The sequence below is a fragment of the Silurus aristotelis genome, assembly GCF_946808225.1.
Source record: "Silurus aristotelis genome assembly, chromosome: 16".
NCBI lineage: Eukaryota > Metazoa > Chordata > Actinopteri > Siluriformes > Siluridae > Silurus > Silurus aristotelis.
In genome coordinates, this window is record NC_139589.1 from 17,575,090 (window position 1) to 17,581,089 (window position 6,000).

General features: G+C 37.3%; 1 long non-coding RNA gene across 2 annotated transcripts; it reads left to right on the top strand.

The window, feature by feature from the left end:
* Positions 1 to 827: 827 nt before the first annotated feature.
* LOC310739422 lies at positions 828 to 5,522 on the top strand. 2 transcript variants are annotated; one of them, XR_014537394.1, is made up of 4 exons: positions 828 to 1,289; positions 2,387 to 2,443; positions 5,027 to 5,099; positions 5,423 to 5,522. It is a non-coding gene; the product is annotated as an uncharacterized lncRNA (long non-coding RNA). The 2 variants fall into 2 exon arrangements; XR_014537395.1 differs by lacking the exon at positions 5,027 to 5,099 and having other exon boundaries at positions 840 to 1,289.
* Positions 5,523 to 6,000: the final 478 nt, after the last annotated feature.

Genomic DNA, 6,000 nt, shown 5'->3' on the forward strand with positions numbered 1-6,000 from the left:
CAGTTGCCCAAAGTCCACTTTGTCACCTTTTCTTCACTTGAGTATCATTGATATGACTGCTGCCACATGGGAAAACCTGATTATATCTCATTAATAAGTGTAATATCTACTACTCATTATTGGGATTGAGTGGCCATCATCTGGAACTAGCTTAATGCCAATGGACTATAAACGTCTTGGTGCTTGGGAGCTCTTACTTTGAGTCTTAAGGTTGTAAAGTGCTGAGCACTGAAAGCAGAACTGTACTTTGAGAAATCAGAAAACACACGGTAAGTGCAGGGTAAATCAACGCAGACCAAAACGCCTAACAAATTTTTATTAAGTGTGCCCAAGAGCTCCTTTCCACCAGACTCCAGAAAATTGAGTGGAGTAATTGATTCTTTGATTGATGACATGAAGTATACATGCAGTGAGTCACCCGTTATCTGGTCATGCTGCTGAAAAACAAGGGGCAGGTCAGGGCTGAAAACCTGTCCACCAGACAAGGTTCATCTAAAATGTTTAGCAAATACAAACCAGAGGCAGCACATTGGTGTAGTCCTACCTCAAAGCTCCAGCTTCTCCAAGTCGATCCTGTACTTGAGTTGCTCATTTTGCTGAGCTTTGCCTGTTCCTGTGGTTTTCCAGCTGGTTCTTTGGATTCCAATATCTGTTCAATAACATGTAGTTAACTGGTTAATGATGTTAAATGGGCCTTTGCTGTGAATGTACCGGAACGGTGCCACATGGAAGAGCATCCAGGATGAATTCTTACCTTGCCCCAGTGTTACCAGGATTAGCTTCACATTTACCCTTGATCAAGAAAAAGTGGCTTATGAAGATGACTATAAATGAATGGCTGGAATTAGCCTATATTAGTAGCTATTTAGATTCACACATACATCTCAGTCACGTAGCATGATTGATCTTTTTGTGTAACAGAAAGAGTGCACATGAGTAATGTTTGTGATCAGGCTTTCTATCAGATCAATAGTGTATGTGTGGGATGGGATCATTATTTGATTAGGAGCTGTGAGCTTTGAGTCAGAAGCTTTGCTTCTGCAACTGCAACTGCAACTGAAAACCACAAACTCTCTCCTGACATTGATGTCCTTGAATGCATGCCATGTCCCTGCTGCGGGCCCTGTGTCTGTGTGTGTTGGTGTTCATGGGTGGTTGTTGTCGTGCATTTGAACTTCAGGACACAATCCACACTCTAATAGAGGAGAACATCCATCTACATGACCAGCTGGAGAACCTCACCACCGCTCTGAGAGAACTGCGGCAGCTTCTGCTTCATCACAGCAATGGTATCTAGCCATCTCTTTGTTTCTCAGTTCTTACAAAGTAAAATATTGTAAATGATTCAACTTAATGTAATTTTCATGTGTTTTCAGGGCATAATTTCTATTTGCTTCCTAACACATTTAAAAACGAAACAACATGGCATATGACAGTGATGGGGCCGCAGTTCAATGCATAACAGCATTCAGATATAAGTCAAGAGCTTGAATTATGGGTCACATCAGAATCAGGATAATGCGATCTTAATGACTTTGTAGTATGGTGGTTGGTACTAGTTCGGTTGGTTGCTGACCTGGCACTTTTTACCAACAGCAAAAAAATAAAAACAGTGAGTGTGCAGCTGTTCTGTGGTAGCAAAGGTTCTTTTGTTTTACCTGCCAGAAAGAACATGCAGACTTTACAAGTATGGTGATCAGAGAAGCATCTCAGCAGCACAAACTCAGAGTTAGGTTCCTGGCTGACAGGAGCCGAACTTGATTTGGGTTGTTTTCTGCTATTGTATCCCGTTCACCCAAGGTTTAAGGTGTCGCATGTTGTAATTCTTTTCTACTCACCACGGTTGAAAGGAGTGCTTATTTGAGTTATTAAATACTTCCTGTTATCCCAGACCCACCTGCTTATCCTTCTCTGATCACTTTCATCAACAGACCCTCACAACCACACACAGGATGCTTTTCAGTTTTGCACCATTCAGTGCAAAATTTGTAGAGATTGTTGGGTGTGAAAATCTCAGAACAGCAATTTCTTGAATTCTCAAGCTAGCCCGTTTGGCAGCAACAAGCATGCAGTGATTAACATTTCAGAGAGGCTGACTGGATAACTGCTTGAATGTTGAGGTGTACAGATGGATAATAAAGTGGAGGATAGGGTGTATCTTAGAATAAAATAAAATTTTTGATGTGATCTGACTGGTGTGTATTATTAATATTTTGATTTTGTTCTTATTAGTATTTTTGTGTCATGTTTGTGCAAGCCAGGTCATGGATACACCTTGTATGCATTACATAGGATAAGTGTGGTATTAATATTGTATTTGTATGCTCCTGGGGCCAGATTCAAGGTTCATGCAATTAACAATAACATTTAAATTCTTCTCTTATAGGCCACAATCATGAACAACCTGATTTGCAGCATCGTTGGCAAGAATGGTCAAAGCACAGTAAGTGCTTTTCTGTCACAACAACATAATTGAATTCCAACAGTGACCTACAACTCATAATATATTTCGGTTTGACATTTCTTTTTAAGCCACCCAGCCTCTATCCTAGTCGCATGAGTTTATATACTGTGCGGATTTTTTATTTATTTAATTTGCTTATTCTCAAGATACATAAATCCAAAAATGACTGATTTTTACTGCTTCCTTGAAAAGGAATGATTTATGTGATTAGAAATGACAAAAAATATGTGATAGCCCTATAAAAATCTTGGGAGTGGGAATGAGCTTGATAAGATCATTATTAAGATTATAGAGTATTTCCCTAAATCTGTTTTGAGGGATTTGTATTGTCAAACTGTTTTTTTTCTCTTTTAGTTGAGTTCAATTTAATTCAATTCAATAGGCTATAAATAACACTTTTTATACATTTCTAGTAAACAATGTCAAAATGCAGCTATAAAAATTTATTTTATTATTTGAAAAAATATATTAATTAGTCAATATTATGTTATTCCTAAAGAGAAAGTCAGTGGTGATTATGAAAGGAAATATCCCTAAGATGATTAGAAGAACCAGACTCAAAAGGGAACCCAGTAATCATTTATTGCCTGGTTATGAATTCACAGGGAACTAATGCTCACACAGTACACAACTAAATGAGTAATGTTTCGAAATTTGCAGTCTTTATTATAAAGGGTATTGTTAATACATTTGTAAAGAAAATGAAATAAAGCAGCTTAACTGAACTAAAAAAAACAATGGTTATCTAACTACTAACCTCTGCAATTACATATTTAGTTGTTATATAAAAAGATGTTTACATGTGTGATGTTTACATGTGATTCTGAGTTTGGACCCACATAGACCTTATCAATAATGAAAGCACATTGCTTTTCCAATACCCACAAACAGCCTCAGGGGGATAATCAATAAACCTCACCCTGTCCAAATCCATTAGCAGTCATGTAGTTTCAAACTGTAGTACTTTAATGAAATTTTCCATCGTACACTGGACAAGTTTTGTTGACACCACAACGGCATTAGTACTCAGGTACTGATGTAGGTTAGGAGGGCTGGGATGCAGTCAGCATTTCAGTTTATTCCAAAGGTGTTCAATAAGGATGAGGTCAGAGCTCTTTAGCCTGCCACTCAAGAGCTTTCACTACAACCCATGTAAATACTTTTGTCCACATCCCACATATTTGTATTTGCATTTTACAGACATTTATGAACGTAGTAATAGGTAAAGTACAGAATTTATACAAAACATAACATTTATACAAAACATAACTTTTTCTATCATTTATAGAATTTTTCTATCACTATATATCTATTATTCATATATAGTAATTGTTTTTTTCCTGCCTCCTCTACCTACCTTTTGCCATTTTCAGAACTTCTGTTTATTTTTAAATTGTTTAAAAGAAACTGGAACTTACAATTGATATTTTGTAGTAAATCAGCATATATATCAGTAAGACTAATTGCAAATACAGGTGCATCTCAATAAATTAGAATATCATTAAAAATTGATTTAATTTAGTAATTCAATACAAAAAGTGAAACTTTTATATATGTATATTATATAGACTATATATTACACAGACTAATACATTTCAAGTGTTTATTTCTTTGAATTTGGATAATTTTAGCTCAAAATATTTGAATACTTCATAAGACCAATAAAAAAACAAAAAACATTTTAAGTCAATTGTTGGCCTTCTGGACAGTATGTTTATTTACTTTATATGTACTCAATAATTGGTAGGGGATACTTAAGCTTAAATTACTACCTCAATTCGGCATGGCATGCATGTGAACAGTCTTTGGCACTGCTGAAGTGGTATGGAAGCCCAGGTTTCTTTGACAGTGGCCTTAAGCTCATTTGCATTTTTTGGTCTCCTGTTTCTAATTTTCCTCTTGGCAATACCACATAGATTCTCTATAGGGTTCAGGTCTGGTGAATTTGCTGGCCAGTCAAGCACACCAACACTATGGTCATTTAACCAACTTTTGGTGCTTTTGGAAGTGTGGGCAGGTGCTAAATCCTCCTGGAAAATGAAATTAGCATCTCCATAAAGCTGGTCAGCAGAGGGAAGCATGAAGTGCTCTAAACATCCTCGTGGACTACTGTGCTGACCTTGGACTTGATAAAACACGTGGACCAACACCAGCAGATGACACGACTCCACAAACCACCACTTACTGTGCAAACTTTACACTGGACCTCAAGCAGCTTGGATTCTGTGCCTCTTCTCTCTTCTTCCAGACTCTGGGACCTTGATTTCCAAATGAAATGCACATTTTCTTTCCTTTCATCTAAAAAGATGACTTTGGCCCACTGAGCAACAGTCCATTCCTTTTTGTCCTTTGTTGTACCACACTTTAAATTGTATTTTATTGTAAATCTGAGTTTGTAGAGATTGTACAGAGTAATTGTTTAACAGTGGCCATTCTAGCTTGAATAGCGCCCTGGGTGAACCATGCCATTTATTGGGCTCCTGATGGCGTAGATGCTTTTTTTTTTTAGCATAAATAATTAACTTGGTTTCAGCTCTACTTACTGACATGACGTCACTCCAGGTCTTGGCAGTTCTCCCACTGGAAACAATGAACGCTGAGGTGACGTCAACCAACCCCCAACTCTCCTCTCTGAGTGTATGAGTTAGGGTACTTCTCCAGGTGGAGTCCTGAACAGGTTTATTGATGGTGACCTGATATTATATTTTACATGACTGTGCAAATGAGCTGTAAAAAAAAAACATTTTATTTTTTGAGTGGACGCCCTGTGCCACATCCTGGATGGCAGCTTCTCACTTATCTCCTGGTGTGGCATGATTCTGTTTTTTCCTATTATTAAATAACCTCTGTGAATTTTAACTATTATTCCTGAAACAGAACATTCCTTTGTGTTTTTGTTTTCACTAGAGATTGTTTTTGTGTGTGTGTGTGTGTGTGTGTGTGTGTGTGATCTTGCAGATATCAAGCCAGAGACTCAGGTGTTGTTGGAGCATGCGCTGTGTGGACATGAGCTTCACGGATTTGGCACCTCCACCTCTGACCAAACCTTCTTCACCTTCATCTTTATTATTCTAACACATCTACTACTATAGGGAAACAAAAAGCGCGCGCGCACACACACACACGCACACAGCACACGCACACATTTTGACATTTGGATACCACATTCAACTGGAATTTAAATTAATTATAAGAATTGCAATGCTTTTTAATATGTGCCATAATTATTATTACTGCAGAAACCGTTTTGCATTATATAAGTGGTATACCATGTCATTCTGTAGTAATATTTTATAATATGCTGACTGCACCCCAGGCCTCCTCACCGTACATCAGTAATACAGTATAGCAGCAAATGGGGACTAAATGTAGAATGTGATGTTAAAAAAAGCACGTACAAATCTTATTTAAATGTCGACAAACTTTTGTCCACATAGTGTATATTATGTATAACACCTTTTCACTATACAGTAATGTTCTGAAGTTTTGGTAGAAATATTGTAGCTTATATGCTGGGCTGTCTGAATACTTGATTC